The sequence below is a fragment of the Ovis aries genome, chromosome 3 (genome assembly GCF_016772045.2).
Source record: "Ovis aries strain OAR_USU_Benz2616 breed Rambouillet chromosome 3, ARS-UI_Ramb_v3.0, whole genome shotgun sequence".
NCBI lineage: Eukaryota > Metazoa > Chordata > Mammalia > Artiodactyla > Bovidae > Ovis > Ovis aries.
This window is the reverse complement of record NC_056056.1, coordinates 6525077-6547523: the sequence shown is the minus strand read 5'-3', so window position 1 is coordinate 6547523 and position 22447 is coordinate 6525077. Positions and strand designations below refer to the sequence as shown.

Genomic DNA, 22447 nt, shown 5'->3' with positions numbered 1-22447 from the left:
ATTTAAGATGAAGAGACGCAAATCGGCCACAGTGAAGCTGTCTCCAAAGTACAGGTCAATTCTTAACATGATACTTCCTCTAATCAAAGAGGATATTAAACAGACACATCCGAAATCCCTGGAAAAAGCCAACCTAATAAGAAACTGAGTTGCCAAAGTCACCTCTGTATAAATGGCTCAGACTGGAGAAACGGTATCCAAAGGCAGTCCTCCTCCACTCGGAAATGCAGAAATCTGTCCCCCTGCGGGAAGTTACTTACTCAGGAAAGGGAATTATCCCCTCCTGTCACTGGGGTACTTCCATGTGGTATCAAACCACTGTCTTAGGATGCTCTAATTCTGTAAGAAACCCGCTTTCCTGAGGACTTGGGCACCTTGCGAAGCACCAGATCCTAAATGGCTCTGTTTCTTTTTCTCTTTCGGCCGTGCCACGTGGCACGTGCGATCTTAGTTCCCTAACCAGGGATCAAACTTGTGCCCCCTGTAGTGGATACTAGATGTCCTAACCACTGGTCGGCCAGGGGAGTGCCCCACATGGCTCTATTTCTACAGAATCCCTTGGATGATATTGCTGGTGCTGGCGTCCTCTTCTCTTTGAGGGAAGTGTTAGAAGAGATTTGAAAAAAGATAGATACAGGTATATGTGTAACTGAATAATTTTGCTGTATACCTGAAACGAACACAACATTGTTAATCTGCTGTTGTATGAGTGCCTAGTTGCTCAGTCATGTCCAACTCTTTGAGACCCCGTGGGCTGAAGCCCACCAGGCCCCTCTGTCCATGGGATTCTCCAGGCAAGAATACTGGAGTGGGTAGCCATTCCCTTCTCCAGGGGATCTTCCTGACCCAGGGATCGAACCCAGGTCTCCTACATTGCAGGCAGATTCTTTACCGTCTGAGTCACCAGGGAAGCCCTGTTAATCTCCTATACTCCAATGTAAAATAAAAAAAAATTAAAAAGAGTGTTAGAGCAACCTAGATGTCCACCAACAGATGAATGGATAATGAAGTTGTGGTACATATATACAATGGAATATTATTCAGCTGTGAAAAAGAACACGTTTGAGTCAGTTCCAGTGAGGTAGATGAACCTAGAGCCTATTATATAGAGTGAAGTATAAGTCAGAAAGAGAAAAGCAAATATCATATATTAATGAATATATATGGAATCTAGAAAAATGGTACTGATGAACCTATTTGCAAGACAGGAATAGAGACACAGACACGCAGAGCCAAGACAGGGCACAGCACACAGCAGGGGAAGGAGAGGGCGGGACGAATTGAGAGAGCAGCAGTCAAACATACAGATTACCACGTGTAAAGCAGCTAACGGGAAGTTGCTGTGTAACAGGGAACACAACCTGGAACCCAGTGAGAAGCTAGAGTGGTAGAATGGAGTGGGAGGCAGGTTCAAGGGGGAGGGGACAGATGTATACGTACGGCTGATTCATGTTGTTCTACGGCAGAAGCCAACACAATATTGTAAAGCAATTACCCTCCCATTAAAAATAAATGTTTAAAAAAAGTTACTACACACACACACACACACACACACACACACACAAAGTGTCAGAAGATATAGACTTACCCAGACTGAATGTAAGAAAACCTCACTTAAAAAGTTTTTAAAAATCCACTTGAGTCTGACTATTTAAGTGGTTGCCTCTATAGAAAGAACAACAATAAAAAATTATAGAACTTTATAAACAAAAATGTGTCATCCAAAATACCATCTGCGATTCTATTTCTTGGATGTTTAACAAAGATTTCAATTCATTTCCTTGGACAAAGGAAGACTTGTCCTCCTACGTTAAATCAAAGGCAGAAATACCCCAAAAATATAGTTTCAACATAAAAGCTGTCAAACCTTGAAAGTGATGAAAAACCATTACCCAAAGTGACTTCAGTGTTTGTCCACAGTACATAAAATGTGAGAGACAGCATTAGAGGGTTTCTTTCAAAGAGCCAGATAGCCTTGTGTTTTGACAATACAGATTTTTGCAGATTCTGTCAAACCATGTATACATCTGCTGATTCTGAAATGGGTCCAGTGAACTGGGGTGGTGCGGCTCCTTGGGTTGAAAATGCCTACTCAGGCAAGAGCCTATAACATAACTGACAAAATAGGGGCTCTGATGTGACAGGGTCATGGCTGGACAGTCAAGTTGGTACAACAGATTTTAATTAGGAAGGGAATGCACGCAAAATGGAAGGTTTTCCTGAACTTGCTGCTGCTGCTGCTAAGTCGCTTCAGTCGTGTCCGACTACCCCATAGACGGCAGCCCAACAGGCTTCCCCGTCCCTGGGATTCTCCAGGCAAGAACACTGGAGTGGGTTGCCATTTCCTTCTCCAATGCGTGAAAGTGAAAAGTGACAGTGAAGTCGCTCAGTCGTGTCCAACTCTTCGCAACCCCATGGACTGCAGCCTACCAGGTTCCTCCACCCATGGGATTTTCCAGGCAAGAGTACTGGAGTGGGGTGCCATTGCCTTCTCCGTTCCTGAACTTGAGATCTCTTTAAAGAGCAGGTCTAGGGATTCCCTCATTATCCAGTAGCTAAGACTCCATGCTTCCAATGCAGGGGACCTGGGTTCGATCTCTGGTCAGGGAACTGGATCCCATGTGCTGCAACTGAGAGTTTGCATGGTATAAGGGTGTATAATGCAAGCCGCCACTAAAAATTCTGGGTGCTGCAACTGAAAGAACCCACATGCCACAATGAAGATCGAAGATTCCGTGTGCCACAACTAAGACCCACTGCAGCCAAATAAATAAAATGTTTAAAAATGAATAAGGAAGTCTACAGCATGTCAGAAAAAACAGGTACAAAGTTAGGTATATTTACAATAATGAGTCACTGTTGTGAACCCTGTTATGAAAATGAAAATACTAAAGAATTACTCCACGTTCTTTCCAGCCATTGCTCTGGAAACATGAAAGGTAAGGACACAAACACGCGATGAAAACACATGTTCGAGTCAAAAACAAAAACTGTAGCTGAAGTTTAAGAGGCAGCAGCGTATGGATGAAGTTATTGACATAAAGAATGTGGAGAGGCGCACAGAACATGAAAAGTTGCGTCTTGGAATTTTTCTAACAATAATTACATTGTGTACAAAGGGCAGTAAGGAGGCTGGTGCTGGCTGGATGTACAACAAATTAAAGGCCCCAGAAAGCAGAAGACTCAGGCCAGTGAATGAGGGGTGCCCTCAGCCAACTGTAATGTGATTTTATCCTGCATCCTGAAATGAAAAGAGAAGGTAACAAATCATATGTGTAGAAAAAGCACCCAAGTTCTGACTGGACTGGAGACCAAGCAGATGAGACTTGGAGGGGAAATTGCTCTGGAACATACTGCTTTAAGAAGCTGCAATGAGCTTCTGACCTATCTCAACGTTCTTAGAAAATCTTAATCACTCTCTGCCCCCTTCTCTGTTCCTTTGGATACAGTAAAAGCAACAAACAAGCAAAAACAGACATCTGTAACTGCCCCAAACAGGCTATGTGAGAGAGATAGCAAAGAATAAGATTTTGAAGGAAAAAACATTTCAAGGAGCATTCACTATTTTTCATTAAAAAAAGAAAAAAGAAAAAAAACCCACTAACTTTGTAAATGATATTTCATGGTAATATATATTTTTTTAATTAGAGGAAAATTGCTTTACAATGGTTCGTTAAGTTTCTGCCTGTAAATGATATTTTCAATGGTACTCCTCCCGATAGACATTGTCAAATATTTAAGTAGAGGAAGAAAAGAATTAAGGGTGATGGGTAGGGTGGGGTAAATTAGGAGTTTGGGATTAACAGATACACACTACTGTACAGGGCTTCCCTGGTGGCTCAGAAGGTAAAGAATCCACCTGCAATGCGGGAGACCTGGGGTTCGATCCCTGGGCTGGAAAGATCCGCTGGAGGGCATGGCAACCCACTCCAGTATTCTTGCCTGGAGAATCCCCATGGACTGTAGCCCGCCGGGCACCTCTGTCCACGGGTGTCACAAAGAGCCGCAAAGAGTCAGACACAACTGAGCAACTAAGCAGTGCTGTATATAAAGTAGACAAACCACAAGGACCTACTGTGTGGCATTGGGAACTATACTCACTCTCTTGTAATAATCTATAACTGAAAGGAATCTGAAAAAAAAATATATATATATATATATAAAATTGAATCACTGCTCTGTACACCGGAAACTAACACATTGTAAATCAGCTATACTTCAATGAAAGGATGAAGGAAGGAAGGAAGGAAGGAGGATGAACCTATAAAAACTAGGTTCAGAAAGCTGGGTCTAGCTTGAAATTGTAGTGGGCTGCATCAATGCTAAATGAAGATGGAAATTAGTCAGAGAACAAAACCTTGCTCTTTGTAAGAAAAAAAAAAAACGCTCTCATTGCTTAGTCAAGTTTGTTAAGATGAACGTTTTTAAAACAAACGCTCGGGATCATCGCCATCTGGCCTCGACCTGGAATGGAATCTTCTCATTCATTTCCAGGTATCTGTGCATCAGCTTGGACATGGAAGGCTGTCTAAATATGAACTGGCTTCTTTCCCGGGCCGGCTCCATCAGCAGGTGCAAGAGTTCAGTCCCCTCCCCCTCCTCCAGCTGGCCAGCCATCCTCTAAGTCCTAGAGAACTCACTGTACCTCTCAAACATCCCACACCATCCTCTACAGGTTTAAGACTAACGCAAGGGCAGAAGAAAAGAGGGGGAGGGAGAGAGGAGGAAACCACATTCCGAATACCAGGAGGAACTTTGAAGGCGGTCCAAAGACTAATGAAGAGCAAAGTATATAAACTAAACTTTTAATGAGAAGGAAAAGCCAGATTTTAAAACTCTGACTTACTTCTAAACTCTATAAATTATTTCCAGGTGTGTGTGTGGGATCGGGCAGAATATTAGAGAAATACCATAGGGGAACATTTTTGTTTAAGTCCTGGCACCTGAAATTTAGTTAACACCAATGAAAAAGATTAAACACGTAGCAATTAACTCACTTCCAATGTTACGTAAAGAAGGTTCAGGGACTTCCCTGGTGGTCCAGTGGTTAAGAATCTACCTTCCATCCATAAGAGAGAAAAAAAAAAAAGAATCCACCTTCCAGCATAAGGGTCACGGGTTCAATCCCTAGTCGGGAAACTAAGATTGCATACGCCACCGAGCAACTAAGCTTGCATGCCACAACTACAGAATTTTTGAGAGTTTGTTTTGTGACCAGGAGAGCTCTTATTTGTACGAAACAGTTTTTAAAATACAGAATAAAATAGTTTTATTTCTACTATTATTCACAACATCTGGTCCAAATACTACATATTTTTTAAATACTCAAGTTTAAAGAAGGCATGTTAGAAAAACTAATAAAAGATCCTGCGTGATGAAGACCTGACACATACCAATAAATAATAAAAAAGTATTTTAAGAAATATTAATTCATCTGGTGACAAACTTTACCCAAGCCTATTTATAAAATTGATTCGTCACACATACTGTGATCATTTTTATCTTCCATGGTAGAACCAGATTGCTATTTACTGTAGTTCCTTTCTCCATTTTAAAAAATCTGGAATTCCAAACACGTCTGTTCCCAAAGGTTTTGGACAGTGGATGTCAGACCTAATTTGGGGAAATCAGTTGCTCAATAAGACAAGATAGGGAAAAAAAGTATAAGGATTGGAAGGGAAGAAATATGTCATTCACAGAGCATATGATTAATAATGTAGCACAGACAAAAGAATCCAGTGATAACTTTTAAGAACTAAGAGCTTAATACAGTTGCTGGATATAAAATCAATGTCTAGGGCGCAACTGCTTTTCAATACAAGAGCAACAAGCCGAACATGAAGTCTGAGCAACAATATCATTCACAATAGCATGAAAAATTGCAACTGGGTAGAAATGAACTTAATAAAAAATCTGTGAGACCGTCAGGGAGAAAACAATTAAATCTTCTTGAGACATTAAAGAAACCCACAAGAAATGCAGAGATACAAGGCTCCATAATGTAAATATATCAAATCATTCCCAAATTATCTATAGATCTAATGCAGTTTCAATTAAAAGCCCAACAAGTTTCCGGAGAATGTAATTCAAAGACTAAACGGAGCTGCAAAAATCAGTCAACAGACAAAACACTCTTGAAAAGCAAGGGGGGGTACTGGCCACACCCAACACAGACTTACTGTGAAGTTAATGAAAAGGCTGTGTGGTGTTGGCCAGGGACAGAAAAACAGGAGAATGCAAAGAAGAGAAGGCCAGGAACAGGCCCAAGCCAAAAAAGACTTTGTCTAGATAACAGGTAATCCTATAGAAAAGTCAGAGAAGCTAACGGCAGGATCCGGAGGCTAGAATGAATTGGTTTGAACTCCAGCTCTTTGGGGCTTTCCTGGGGGACTCAGATGGTAAAGAATCTGCCTGTAGTGCAGGAGACCGCGGTTCAGTCCTTGGGTTGGGAAGATCCCCTGGAGAAGGGAATGACAACCCACTCCAGTATTCTTGCTTGGAGAATCCCATGGACAGAGGAGCATGGGGGTCACAGAGAATTGAACAGGACTGAGTAACTAACACTTTCACTTTAGCTCTTTGATAGAACAGCTATGTCACATGGACCACGTTACTTAAACTCTCTGCGTTTATTTCTTGTCTAAAAACTGGGAATAATAGCAGGATCTGTTTGTAGGAATTTGTATAAGGATTTGTATAAGCTGTCTCACACTGAGAACATTGCTTGGTACACGGTTAGTCCTTAGTGAGTGTTAATACTAGCATCATGACCATCATCACACCATCATGATCAAAGGTCAATGGGGAAGAAACAAGCTGTTCAATAAAAGGTGCTGGGATAACTGTATATCTGTTGGGGAAAACAAAATCAAAACTCTCTTTTACAATATATACACAAAATAATTCCAGGTAGATTAAGGACCTAAATGGAGACAAGCAAGACGGTTAACACTTTTAGAAGACAATATACAAGAATGCTTTTCCACCTTGAGGTAGGAAAGGATTTTTAAACAAGATACAAAAATGCATGTACCATAAAGAAAAATAAATTGATAAGCTTGTCTGTGTAAAAACTAAAAACTTCTGTTCATGAAAAGATACCATGAGGAAAATGAAACGATACATGATAAGCTGGGAGAAGATATTTGTAATACATGATCAACAAAGGATTAGTAAGTATCTACAATATATTAATAGAAGGAATAGACAAACCAAATTTTTTTAATTGATGTATAACTGATATATAACATTATATTAGTTTCAGGTATACAAAATAATTATTTGATATTTACATATATCCTGAAATGATTGCAACAGTAAGTCAACATCTGTCACCATACATAGTTACAAAACTTGTTTTTCCTTTGAGATGAGAATTAAATTTCTGAAAAAGAGGAAAGAAACTCAATAGGAAAGAAGGGAAATCATAATAACTTAAAGAATGAATATCAAGTCACAGAATTGACAAAACTAAACTACTGTTTACTGGTATATTCATAAGTGATGAAAAACTACAAAGAAAAACTGAAGTGTTTTTAACACAAAATTTTGAATAATGCTCCATTAGGGCAGTACGACAGGAAGGGGAGATGTGATCGGGCTCATAGGGGACTTCTGGATGGAGTAAAGCTCTATTTCTTTCCCTGGATGAAATGCTCATGGATGTGCATTTCACTGTTTCTGCACACACCATTCTATCCATACACAGCTTCATACACTGATTTATAATATATCACACTGCTCATTGCTCATGCATGCTCAGTCATGTCTGACTCTTTTCAACCCTGTGGACTGTAGACCACCAGGCTCCTCTGCCCATGGGATTTCCCAGGCAGGAATACTGGAGTGGGTTGCCATGCCCTCCTCCAGGGGGTCTTCCCCTCCCAGGGATGAAATGGGTCTCGTGTGTCTCCTGGCAGGCGGACTCTACCACTGAGCCACCTGACTCAATTATACTATACTAATTATACCATAAATAATATGTAATTATTAGTTTACAGTTTGATTAATGAGGAAACCTTCAATATAAGAGGAACTTAAGATCACTGAAACCTCTGCCAACGGGAAATCAAAAATGAAGATACATTCATGAAAGAAAAAAAGAAGTCAATAGAAAAATCTATTACATTAAATATTGAACTATTACTTTTTCCTTGATTGATGGGCTTCTTAGTTTGTTCCCATAAAAAATATAAAATGTTCTTCAGAAGATGGGCATCATTTAATACCCAAGTATGGATTGATTATTGATTGCAAAAAATACTTCACACTTCCAAGCAAAAAACTTTAAAAATCCAAGACTATTATTGTCTAAGAGCCAAAAATATTTTTCACATACTATCACAGGAATATAATAGATAATTCTTCTCAAATAAAATGCTGATGAAGGCTAAGACAACACATTATATTACAGGGTACGCAACATACGCTATGTCTTCTCTATAACAAAATCACATTCATCCATTCATTCACTCATCCAGTGATATTTTATTGAGCACCAACTATGTGTCAAACACTGGAGGGCGTAGCAGCAAAGAGAAAACATAAATTTTCTATTCTTATGGAGCTTATGTACTAGCAGATCTTGACTGTATTAAACTATAAAAAAATCTCAGAAAGATTAATCCAAAATTAGCTTACAGTCCTATGAGAAGAACTACTAGTTCTCCAGATAACATCATTTTAAAACCCACTGATACCCATTAGCAGAAGTGACAGTCAAAATATTTAACAACCAAATATCAACAGACTCCCCATCCAATCAGAACAGAGGCCAGCTCTGCTGGGGCATCCTGACTGAAAATCAGCCTTGTCTGTTGCCCAGATCTCTTCCAGATAAGGTGGACCAATTACAGTTACATCCCACCAACAGAGAATAAGGGTCCCTATCTTACTGAACATGACCAGAATTTAATATTACCATTTGTAAAGCAAAAAACAAAGGGTGCTGGGAAAACTGGACAGCTACATGCAAAAGAATAAAATTAGAACACTACCTAACGCCATACACAAAGATAAATTCAAAATGGATTAAAGAACTAAATGTAAGACCAGAAACTATAAAACTCTTAGAGGAAAACATAGGCAGAATACTCGATGACATAAATCAAAGCAAGATCTTCTATGACCCATGTCCTAGAGTAATGGAAATAAAAAATAAGCGAGTGGGACCTAATTAAACTTAAAAGCTTTTACACAGCAAAGGAAACTACAAACAAGGTGAAAAGACAATCCTCAGAATGGGAGAAAATAATAGCAAAGGAAACAACTGTCAAAGAATTAATTTCCAAAATATACAAGCAGCTCATACAATTCAATACCAGAAAAGCAAACAACCCAATCAAAAAGTGGGAAAGGGACCTGAGGAGACATTTCTCCAAAGACATACAGATGGCCAACAAGCACATGAAGAGATGCTCAGCATCACTCAGAAACATGCAAATCAAGCCTCCAGCAAGGTACCACCTCACATTAGTCAGAATGGCCATCACCAGAAGACTACAAACGATAAACGCTGGATAGGGTGTGGAGAAAAGGGAACACCCTTGCATTGCTGCTGGGAATATAAACTGATACAGCCACTATGGAAGACGGTATGGAGATTCCTTAAAAAGCTAGGAATAAAACCAGCATTTAACAGAGCAATCCCACTCCTAGGCATATTCCCTGAGGAAACCAAAGCTGAAAAAGACACATGTGCCCTAATGTTCACTGCAGCACTATTTACAATAGCTAGAACATGGAAGCAACCTAGATGTCCATCAACAGATGAACAGATAAAGAAGCTGCGGTACCTACGTACAACGGAATACTACTCAGGCCATAAGAAGGAATGTATTCTAATCAGTTCTAACGAGGTGGATGAACCTAGAACCTATCGTACAGAGTGAAGTAAGTCAGAAAGAGAAATAGAAATATCATATACTGGCACATATATATGGAATCTGAAGAGGCGGCTCTGATGAATTTATTTTCAGGGCAGCAATGGAGAAACAGACACAGAGAACAGACCCATGGACGTGGGGGCAGGAGAGGAAGGAGAAGGGGAGATGGATGCAGAGAGTAACATAGAAATTTACACCATATGTAAAACAGATAGCCAACGGGAATTTGCTGTATGACTCAGGGAACTCACACAGGGGCTCTGTGACAGGCTGAAGGCTGGGATGGGGAGGGAGGTGGGAGGGAGGGAAGTCCAGGAGGGAGGAGACACGGGTATACCTATGGCTGATCCGTGTTGATGTATTACAGAAAATCACAAAATTCTGTAAAGCAATTATACTTCAATTAAAAATTTTTTTAATGAACAAAAAAAATTCATTTTGCCAATTTGTTAAACAAATTGCTTTATTATGCATTTCTTTGATGACTGATGAATTTAAGATTTTTACACAGGTTTATTAGCATTTGGAATTTCCTCTCATAACTATTCTCTTAACCTCTATTCACTTATCTATTAGAAATTTTGAATTTATCTTATTGCTTTGCATAAGCTCACCATTTCTTAAAAGTTTAAGCGTCATTGGTATAACTGTCTTTCGTAGTTTGTTGGATTTAAAATTGGATGTATATTTTTTATGCAGAGAAATGTAATATATGGTTATGGTTACCTCAGGGGATTAGAGAACTCTGAGGGTCCCCCCACTATTTTATACTTCTCTGCGCATTCCAAGTTTTCTTCAATGAGCATTTTTCCTGATTATCAATATGTTGCTGCTGCTAAATCGCTTCAGTCGTGTTCTGACTCTGTGCGACCCAAAGGACTGCAGCCTACCAGGCTCCTCTGTCCATGGGATTTTCCAGGCAAGAGTACTGGAGTGGGTCGCCATTGCCTTCTCTGATTATCAACATAGTTTGATGTTAAATTATTTTTGAAGATACCTAAGGAGAGGCTTCCCTAGTGGTCCAGTAGTTAAGAATCCACCTTTCAATGCAGGGGACACAGGTTTGATCCCTTGTCGGGGAACTAAGACCCCACATGCTGCAGGGCAACTAAGCCCGAACCACAGTTACTGAGGCTATGTGCTACAACTAAGACCCAGTGCAGCCTACAATACATACACACACACATATATATATTTTAGGACACCTAAGGAAATGGCATAAGTAAATATCTAGTATACTGGAAGTAACTCCATTTCCTTCCAGGCTGTGTGTGTGTTAGTCGCTCAGTCATGTCCGACTCTGCGACCCCATCAGCGGTAGCCCGCCAGGCGCTCTGTCCATGGGCTTTTCCAGGCAAGAATACTGGAGTGGGTTGCCATTTCCTTAATTCATGATAAAACTAGCATAAATGCTGCCCTTTTATTCAAGTGTGGTGCTTCTACTAAAAGGGAAAACATCTCCACGGACTTACGTACATTAAACAAGAATCCGTGGCTCACTTTCAAATGTCTTTCTGTCTAAATCTCTAAATGCGCTGCCAAGTGCCGAGGCCTTCATAGTAATCCATTTACCAAAGATGCGCCGGGACTCTCACCTGTAACCCCAACACTAGTTACCTCTTCCATGGAGCACGACCTCATCTGAGCCTGACTCACCATGTCTTGCACCATCGAACAAGACTAAAAGGGCACATGCCACCAGGGGGCCATTGTTAAATATTTGTGGAATGAATGAATTAGGGGAAACTTCTTCAGCTACAACTGTAACTCTTTTACTGTTTAATTCCTTCAAGCCCATGATCAGAATGAGTTTAGCTCACATACGTTGTTTCTATCCTGGATTTCAGGATGATGTGTGCTAGCCTTTCTGCCAAGAGCTAGGGCTGCAGTTGTGAGCAGAAAAGTACCCTGCTCTCAATGAGCCATTAAACATGTTACTTTTGAAAAACCTACAATAACATGAGATTTTACATATATGAGGTTGCTTTTTCTTTTTGGCCTTGTTTTCTACAACTTCCAATCACAATAACTAGGAGAACTTAAGTCCCTGAAAGTGAAAGTCACTCAGCTCATGGAATTCTCCAGGCCAGAATACTGGAAAGGGTAGCCTTTCCCTTCTCCAGGGGATCTTCCCAACCCAGGGATCGAACCCAGGTCTCCCCCCATTGCAGGCGGATTCTTTACCAGCTGAGCCACAAGGGAAGCCCAAGAATACTGGAGTGGGTAGCCTATCCCTTCTCCAGCGGACCTTCTCAACCCAGGAATCAACCAGGGTCTCCATGCCCTTAAGTCTCTGAGCTCGGGTGCAAAAAAAAAACCCTTAAAATTCTAGTACATGGCTGCTTTCCCCAAGCTGTTACCAAGGAATGTGAGACAGCCAAATGCTTAGATATCTATAATCCTGGCACAAGTATTTTCTTGTCATTGATTATACATGAGTGGTCAGTTTTCTTGGCTACCCAGGTGGTGCTAGCAGTAAAGGACCCACCTGCCAATGCAGTAGACGTAAGAGATACAGGTTTGATCTCTGCATCGGCAAGATCCTCTGGAGAAGGAAACTGGAAGCTCACCCTAATATTCTTTCCTGGAGAATCCCCATGGATAGAGGAGGCTGGCGGGCTACAGCCCATAGGGTCACAAAGAGTCGGATACGACTGAAGTGACGGAGCACGCAGCACAGTCAGTTTTCTTAATAAGTAAAAGCTGCAAGGAGATCCAACCGGTCCATTCTGAAGGAGATCAGTCCTGGGTGTTTTTTGGAAGGACTGATGCTAAAGCTGAAACTCCAGTACTTTGGCCACCTCATGCGAAGAGTTGACTCATTGGAAAAGACTCTGATGCTAGGAGGGATTGGGAGCAGGAGGAGAAGGGGACGACAGAGGATGAGATGGCTGGATGGCATCACGGACTCAATGGACATGAGTATGAGTGAACTCCGGGAGTTGGTGATGGACAGGGAGGCCTGGCGTGCTGCGATTCATGGGGTTGCAAACAGTCAGACACGATTGAGCAACTGAACTGAACTGATTCAAGTTTTAAAAATAAACACAAACAGATAGCTCAAAGAAAACCCATCGTGTTTGGCTCTGTTTTTGAGAGGTTGTAAAGTGTTTCTAGCTGCATCTTATTCCATTCTTTTGAGCTATTTCTGTGTCATGCTTTAAAAATGAACTAAAATGAGTAAACTAAAACCAAACAGCGTTGCTACAGACTCCGTGTTTTATTGCAGGGCAGAGGGAGGCAAGTTTGTGGACGCTGCAGCATGAGGCACCACAGTTGGACCCCTGTCTCAGCGTCCCACCACGCTAACAGTGTAAAGTCATGTAACTTCTCTAAGTGCAAACCCACTCTTAAAGCCATTGAACTGTACACTTAAAAGTGGTTACAACAGCACATTTTATATTATGTATCAGTTCAGTTCAGTTGCTCAGTCCTGTCGGACTCTGTGACCCCATGGACTGCAGCACGCCAGGCTTCCCTGTCCATCGCCAACTCCCAGAGTTTACTCAAACTCATGTCTTAATAACTAAAAGCTATTCACGTTTAAAAAATCAACACAGATAGTTCAGAGATATATTATGTATATTTTACAACAAAAAAATTTTATGCGGACTTGCCTGATGGTCCAGTGGTAAAGAACCCCCCTTCCAACACAGGGGACATAGGTTTGATCTCTGGTCTGGGAAGATTCCACATGCCTTAGAGCAACTAAGCCTGTGAGCCAAAGCTACACCGCGCTCTAGGGCCCTAGGGGCGCAGCTAGCGAAGCCCGCCCGCCTAGAGCCTGTTTTCCGCAACAAGAGAAGCGAACCACAATGCAAACCCAGGTACTGCAACAAAGACCCAGTGCAACCATAAATAAGTAAAACCTCTGTTTATTCTAAGTAAAGGAAACAAAGTCCAACAACACAAGAAGAGGTCATAATAATAGTTGGTACTATACACAGCAATTGAAACAAAAGTCAAGTTCTTGCTTTAAGAAAGATTAAAACCTAATAGCTATTAACCTTGCTGTTCTCATCTGAGTGACCCAAAGCACTTCCAACATAGAATTTGGCTTGCAGAGTTACTTGCTTTTTTACTTATTACAAATAAAGGAATAGCAATACTGCTCAACAGAGCAAGCCAACCATATCCTGGTTACTGTCATACAACATCATTATATATTTGAATGTTTTAATATTCTTGAAACTAGAGCCTCACTCTTGGTGTAGTACCACCAAAAATGACTTTTTTAGTTTGGTAAAGAATTCGCCTCCAATGCAGGAGACTCTGGTTTGATTCCTGGGTTGGGAAGATCCCCTGGAAGGGATAAGCTACCCATTTCAGTATTCCTGGGCTTCCCTGGTGGCTCAACTGGTAAAGAATCTGCCTGTAATATGGGAGACCTGGGTTCGATCCCTACCTTGGGAAGATCCTCTGGAGAAGGGAAAGGCTACCCACGCCAGTATTCTGGCCTAGAGAACTCCAGGGACTGCATAGTTCATGTGTTGCAAAGAGTTGGCCAAGACTGAGCGGCTTTTTTTTTCTTATAGTTTGCCTTCTCTAAAATGTAATATAGTTAGCATCAGACAGTGTGTAGCTTTCTCAGACCAGTTCTTTCACTTCAGTTCAGTTCAGTTCAGTCGCTCAGTCGTGTCCGGCTCTTTGCGACCCCATGAATCTCAGCACGACAGGCCTCCCTGTCCATCACCAACTGCCGGAGTTCACTCAGACTCACGTCCATCGAGACCATGATGCCATCCAGCCATCTCATCCTCGGTCGTCCCTTTCTCCTCCTGCCCCTAATCCCTCCCAGCATCAGGGTCTTTTCCAATGAGTCAACTCTTTGCATGAGGTGGCCAAAATACTGGAGTTTCAGCTTTAGCATCATTCCTTCCAAAGAAATCCTAGGGCTGATTTCCTCCAGAATGGACTGGTTGGATCTCCTTGCAGTCCAAGGGACTCTCAAGAGTCTTCTCCAACACCACAGTTCAAAAGCATCAGTTCTTTGGCGCTCAGCTTTCTTCACAGTCCAACTCTCACATCCATACATGACCACTGGAAAAACCACAGCCTTGACTAGATGGACCTTTGCTGGCAAAGTAATGTCTCTGCTTTTCAATATGCTATCTAGGTTGGTCATACTTTCCTTCCAAGGAGTAAGCGTCTTTTAATTTCATGGCTGCAGTCACCATCAGCAGTGATTTTGGAGCCCCCAAAAATAAAGTCTGACACTGTTTCCCCACCTATTTCCCATGAAGTGATGGGACCAGAGGCCATGATCTTTGTTTTCTGAATGTTGAGCTTTAAGCCAACTTTTTCACTCTCCACTTTCACTTTCACCAAGAGGCTTTTTAGTTTCTCTTCACTTTCTGCCATAAGGGTGGTGTCAGCAGTATGCATTTAAAGTTCCTCCATGTCATACAAAGACCTACTATATAGCACAGGGAACCCTAATCAATATTATGTAATAACCTACAGGGGAAAAGAATCTGAAAAAGCATGCATATATTTATGTGTATATGTGTGTGTCCCCGTATAACTGAATCACTGTGCTATAAACCTGAAACTTACACGATATTATAAATCAACTACACTTCAATTCAATTTTTTTAAATTCCTCCACATCTTTCTGTGACTTGATAGCTCATTTCTCTTTATTGCTGAATAATATTCCATCATCTGAATATACCAGTTTGTTTTACCATTCACCTATTGAAAGACATCATGTTTCTTTCTTGAGTTTTGACAATTATAAATAAAGCTGCTATAAACATGGGTGTGTCTATCTGACTGATATTTTCCCTTCAGAAAAAAAAAATCTTGAATAATTTAAGGTGTGGAAAATTGTAGGCATGCCGTGCAATTTTTTTTTTTTTTCAGGCAGTATTTGTAAAGATAGCATAAACGAACAAGACGGTGTTCACTTCCCCAGGGAAACCTCTTGAAACTCCTAGTCTTAGCTAGCTCCCCAATCATGGTCTCATAATATGATGTACTTCTCTTTTGTGGTAATGATAAGAGTATAAATCCACACTTATCTGGGCTGTTATTTGATTAGTAAGCTCTATGAGGGTAGGCACCCTCTGTGTGCTCACCCCTGTATTCCTCCAGGGTATAACAGAATGAGTATCTTGGCAAAATAACTATTTTAATAATATCAAAAGAGCCAGCGTCAGTGAAAAATTTCTTAAACTTAAAAAACATTTCAGGTCTTGAAAAGATTCAAACAGCATCTCATATACAGCTGATTAAAAATTACTGCAGAAAGAAAAAGACAAAAAAGAATTGCTAAGGTTCACTGCAATTTTCACTACCTCAAAACTGTGTTTTTAGACTTGTCTTCTAGCATATGGAGAATACTGGATTGTTTTTTTAATTGGAGTATGGCTGCTCTACAATGCTGTGTTAGCTTCTGCTGCACAGCAACGTGACTCAGCTCTGTGTACACATGTATCCCCTCCCTCCCATCACTCCCTGGATTATTTTAAATGCAGTAAAGAAGAGTCCACTTTTATATACAGGCACTTACCACTTACTAAAATAAGAATACATGAATAAAGACCTGTGATGCATATATAAGCAACGGAATATTATTCAGTCATGAGAAAGAAGGAAATTCCAACATTTGTGACACATGAATAGACTTGGAAGGTATTATGCTACACGAAAGAAATTGGACACCAAAAGACAAGTATTGTATAGTGTCACTTGTATGTGGAATATAAAAAAGCCAAACAGAGAGTAGAATGGTGGTTACCAAGGACCAGGGGGTAGGACTAGGGGTGAATATGGGAATCGTGAGATGTTGGTGAAAGGGTGGAATTTTCCACTTAGAAGGTGAAAAGGTTCTCAGGATCTAATGTACAGCATGGTAATTATAGTTAATGATGCTATAAGTGAAGTGAATGAAGTCGCTCAGTCGTGTCCAACTCTTTGCGACCCCATGGACTATAGCCCTCCAGGCTTCTCTGTCCGTGGGATTTTCCAGGCAATAGTACTGGAGTGGATTGCCATTTCCTTCTCCAGTGAATCTTCCTGACCCAGGGATCGAACCTGGGTCTCCTGCATTATAGACAGACGCTTTACCGTCTGAGCCACCCAGGAAGTCCTATAATATAATGATGCCATATTACACACCTAAAAGTCGTTAAGAGAGTAGCTCTTAACTGCTATCACCACAAGAAAGAGATGATAACTACGTGACATGATGGAGGTGTTAGGTAACTATGGTGGTAACCACTTTGTAATGCATAAGCATCAAATCAACAAGTTGTACTTCTTAAACTTATACCATGTTACATGTCAATTATGTCAATAAAGCTGGGATAAAGAATGTAAGGCAGCTATATTGCACCACAAGAATTTCTACAAATTGAAAACTCTGCCCCATGAAAATCTGAAGTGGGGAATTTATTTCAAGCAAGTAAGTATCAGCTTTTCCTAGCTAGAAGTAATAAAATAACACATCAAAAAGACAATCAAATTGTCATATTTTTCCCCAGACAAAAGCCAACATACACCAGCCAAGATGATTTCCTGGGTTAAACCAACAATGGGATTGCATTGGTTTCATAAAAAGTCTTTATGAGTTTAACAGTGATTTTGGATGAAAGAGACATCATGGAGTAGAGTGATTTAAGAAAATATTTTGGAGTGATTTAAGAAAAATTTTGTAATTTGCTCCTGTGTTTACAAAAATCAATGAGTAAAGCTCCAAAAGAGCTGCCTGCTCCATCTGGGGCCCAAAGCTGCCACACAAATTCCTATTTGACAATAATTAACCGGAAAAAAATAAACAATACCCCTCCTGCTTGTTTAGCTGTTTGCTTTGGTTTTCTGAATGATGGCTGGCCAGGAAGGAACCTCGAGTTTTTCAAGTGGTCAAATGCGCAGTGCTGATCGTATCTCTGTAAACAGTGGACTATGTTCACAGGACCCCACTAGATTAAACACAAAAAAGCCTATAGAACGTGAAAGCAACCTGGACGTCCCTTAGGAGGCTGTTCTGATGATCTGCCTTTTAGGCAACAGAAGTGAAGTGAAGTGAAGTGAAGTGGCTCAGTTGTGTCCGACTCTTTGCGGCCCCTTGGAATATAGCCCACCAGGCTCCTCCGTCCATGGGATTTTCCGGGCAAGAATACTGGAGTGGGGTGCCATTTCCTTCTCCAGGAGATCTTCCCGACCCAGGGATTGAACCCAGGTCTCCCACATTGTAGGCAGACGCTTTACCGTCTGAGCCACCAGGGAAGTCTCAACAGAACTATGTTCCCATCATATTTCTCCATGTGGATACTGAAGAGGAAACTCCCATTGGCTGTCAACACACGGTACGAACTGCACTGATTCTGCCTGGGAGGAAATGTCATGCGTGCTTACTGTCACATCAGCAATACACGTGAACGTTGATTTTTCTCATTGAATTCAGGTACTTCAGAATTGCCCTGTGATTATTCTTGTGTTAGGCATTTCTTCCCCTATTTTGGTTTATTAAATGTTATCTATTTGAGACTAATAGTACAATAACAACTTTAAAATGATGGTTTCCGTAACATTTACACTACCTTACATCAACATAAAACCACAAGGTAGGACTTCCCTGGTAGTCCAGTGATTGAGACTACACCCTTCCAATGCAGAAGGAAATGGCAACCCGCTCCACTGTTCTTGCCTGGAGAGTCCCATGGATGGTGGAGCCTGGTGGGCTACAGTCCACGGGGTAGCAAAGAGTTGAACACGACTGAGCGACTTAACTAACTTCTAAAGCAGGGGCATGGGTTCAGTCCCTGGTCAGGGCACTAAGATCCCACACGCCCCATGACTTGGTCAAAAAATAAATAATAATAATAATAATAAACTACAGGAAAAAAAAAGGTACTAAAACTTTATTAAGAAGAAAGTGTTAGTTGCTTAGTCGTGTCTGACTCTTTGCAATCCCATAGACTATAGCCCGCCAGGCTCCTCTGTCCATGGGATTCTCCAGGCAAGAATACTGGAGAGGGTTGCCATTCCCTTCTCCAGGGGATCCTCCCAATCCAGGGATCGAACCCCAGGTCTCCTGCATTACAGGCAGATTCTTAACTGTCTGAGCCACCAGGGAAGCCCTAAGAATTTATTAACAACACCAAAAATTGCCAATAGGAAGAGAGCATTAATATGCTATGCCTACTCAGCAAAGAGAGAGTCCAAATTCAGACCTTGAGTTTCTTGTACTCGGCTCTGAATGCCTTAACAGATTCAAGGGAGGGAGCACTCCAGGACTTTGAAAAGCTGCCATCTTTTCAAGTGGCAGGCAGCCTTCAGCCTTTCATTCCCACTGCAGAACAGCAGAGAATGTAAAGCCCAACTGGCCCCTGTAGACCGTGGGTGTCAGGACATCCTCTGTTACCAAGACAAATCAAAATCACCATTAATAGATACTCTAGATCCCCACCTGCTTAAAAAAAAAAAAAAAAAAAAAAAAAACCCTTCTTCAAACAATGTCAAATTACTGGCTATTAATATTTTTCCAACATGCTTTTGACCTAACAGAAAACTGGCCATTCAGAACAAATGGGTTTTTAGGTACTGAAAAATGATGATAGCAGTTTCTAGAAACCTCACACCTGGTCGGCTTAAGGACGGCTGTCAGGTCTTTTCATATCCACCCCCTCGGCACCCGGTTCCGTGCTTTGCACACTGCATGTTTGTGGAAGCGAGTCACAACACAGGTAAACTGCATAATGTTTACAGTCGATCTAACTATAGTAGCTTTAAAAAAAACACACAACCACGTAGCTATTTTTAGTCCCACGCAGTAATTACAGTAAGATGTAAAAAGTCAACCTTGACTGCTCACCGTCAGCTCCTTTCTCTTCTTTGGAACACTAACATTAGCCAACTGAACTGAAAGCCACTAAGTACTGGTTTGGGTAGATAGCTTAACAACTGATTTGGTGAAAAATTAATTTGCAAAGAGAACAATTCCCAATTAATTCTTCGAGTTTGGGCTAATGTTGTGGGTGTATTTTTTTTTTTTAATTGCACCTAATACACCCTTAGAACCTGTTTTGCAACAAGAGTTCTCAGACAATCATTAAGGAGACTTCAAACACAACATAGCAATCCTTTAATTACTTGGGAGAAAATTTCTAGGACCCTTCTGAGGAGTTAAAGCTCAACTGTTTTATATAGTGTTTACAATGGCTTTTAAATTTCCAAAGATCAAGAAGCTTCCCAGATTAGTTGTTTGTCATCTTAGAGATAACAAATATGCCCAGTACCAATCTGCTTTTTTTGTCTTAAATTGAGATGAAATTCACCTAACATAAAATTAACACTCAAGTGTTGAGCAGATATCAAAAACATTTGATTATAAACAGTTAAGGAGAACTCAATACGTGCCTGTTGACAACACAGCTGTCAGATCTCTTTGGAGGATGATCTGATGACACTTATCCAAGTTTTTGGTATTTATCCCTCAAATATACTTACACTGATGCAAAATAACACAGAGAAGACTATTAATCTGCACTGTTTTTAATAGGAAAATATACTGAAGGCAGTTTAGTGATCATAGCAAATTTCAATATATCAGTATGATAGGATTTTATTAACCAAAAGTTAAGTTACATTAAATTACAGGAAATTATACTCAATATTTTGTTATAATCTATAAGGGGAAAGAATTTGAAAAAGAATATATACATAGTTAAATACATAGCCATATATATTTATGTAAGAGTTGACTCATTGGAAAAGACTCTGATGTTGGGAGGGATTGGGGGCAGGAGGAGAAGGGGACGACAGAGGATGAGATGGCTGGATGGTATCACTGACTGGATGGATGTGAGTCTGAGTGAACTCCGGGAGATGGTGATGGACTGGGAGGCCTGGCGTGCTGCAATTCATGGGGCTGCAAAGAGTTGGACACGACTGAGCGACTGAACTGAACTGAACTGAGACACAGTTTTATATAAAACTATCACTTTGTTGTACACCTGAAATTAACACAACATTGTAAATCAACTATACTTGAATTTAAACAAAAAGAAAAAAGGAAAAAAGGGACACACAAAGAATGAGGTAGCTAAGGAAAAAGATGAAATAAAACACCAAGATATTATAAGTGATAAAAGGTAGCAAAAAGTGAGAATAGTATACTAACATTTCTATGGGGGAGTGGCATCTGCTTATCAACACTTGATAGCTCACTGGAGCTAGTACGGATGTGAGAGCTGGACCATAAAGAATTGAAGCATTTGAATTGTGGAGCTCGAGAAGACTCTTGAGGGTCCCTTGGACTGCAAGGAGATTACACCAGTCAATCCTAAAAGAAATCAACCCTGAATATTCACTGGAGGGACTGATGCTGAAGCTGAAACTGAAGCCCTGATACTTTGGCCACCTGATGTGAAGAGCTGACTCATTTGAAAAGACCCTGACTGAAGCCAAGAGGAGAAGGGGGTGACAGAGGATGAGATGGTTAAATAGCATTACTGACTCAATAGACATGAATTTGAGCAAACTCTGGGAGAAAATGGAGGACAGAGGAGCCTTGTGTGCTGCAGTCCGGGGCATCACAAAGAGTCAGACATGACTTAGCAACTGAAAACTAACAACTCACTGGAAGAAGTCACAAAAAAACACCAGTACAGTATATTAACGCATATATATGGAATTTAGAAAGATGGTAACAATGACTCTATATGCGAGACAGCAAGAGACAGATATAAAGAACAGATTTTTGGACTTTGTGGGAGAAGGCAAAAGTGGGATGATTTGAGAGAATAGCATTGAAACATGTATATTTCCATGTGTGAAACAGATCACCAGTCCAAGTTCAATGCACGAAACAGGTCACTGAAAGCCAGTGCACTGGGACAGCCCTGAGGGACGGGATGGGGAGGGAGGTGGGAGGGGGGGTTCAGGATGGGGGACACGTGTACGCCCATGGCTGATTTATGTCAATGTATGGCAAAAAACCACCACAATATTGTAAAGTAACTAGCCTCCATTAAAATAAATAATTAAAAAAAAAAAAACTAGTAACAGTGATTATCCCCAGGGAGGAAAAAGGGTGTATCGCCTATTCAAATGCATAAATAAATTCAGTACGTAAATAAGAAATAAATCATTCCTTTGAAATCATGACTCTTCCCCAGTTTGGCTGCTTTAACAGTCTTCTCTCAGGGCTGAACTCGCAGAGTTCATTTAAGTGTGGAATTACATGAAGGATATTACAGGGACGAAACGACACACAAGGAGGGTTGGCTGGAGCAGGTAAAGAGGCACGAAGCTACCCCGGGCAAGGGTGCTCCTGGTGGAGGGCAAAGCTGGGACAGAGCAGTGCAGAGCCCAAGTGGAGAAGCAGGTTGGTGCTCAGGAAGGAAGGCAGGTTTGGCTGGAAGAGAGTGTCTAGGGATACCGGGCAGGCTGGCAAGGTAAAGGGTTGTCTAATTACAGATTTTTTTTGGGGGGGGGATGTGGACCATTTTTAAAGTCTTTATTATAATTTTTAAATAATATTGTTTCTGTTTCATGCTTTGGTGTTTTGGCTTAGAGGCATGTGAGATCTTAGCTCCCCAACCAAGGGATCGAAA

At 40.9% G+C, this 22447-nt stretch overlaps 1 protein-coding gene and 1 non-coding gene across 22 annotated transcripts in view; both read right to left on the bottom strand.

The window, feature by feature from the left end:
* The window catches only part of FNBP1 (formin binding protein 1), a 144310-nt gene that overhangs the window by 93170 nt on the left and 28693 nt on the right, over window positions 1-22447 (bottom strand). Inside the window, exon 2 of one of the 21 annotated variants that reach the window (XM_060411670.1) lies at window positions 1589-1665. The exons of the other annotated variants lie outside the window; for them this stretch is intronic. The gene's annotated coding sequence lies outside the window, so the exon portion shown is untranslated. The remainder of the gene's footprint in view (window positions 1-1588; window positions 1666-22447) is intronic. 21 annotated transcript variants of the gene reach the window in all.
* Window positions 16902-16973, bottom strand: TRNAY-AUA (transfer RNA tyrosine (anticodon AUA)). The gene has a single exon. It is a non-coding gene; the product is annotated as a tRNA-Tyr (tRNA).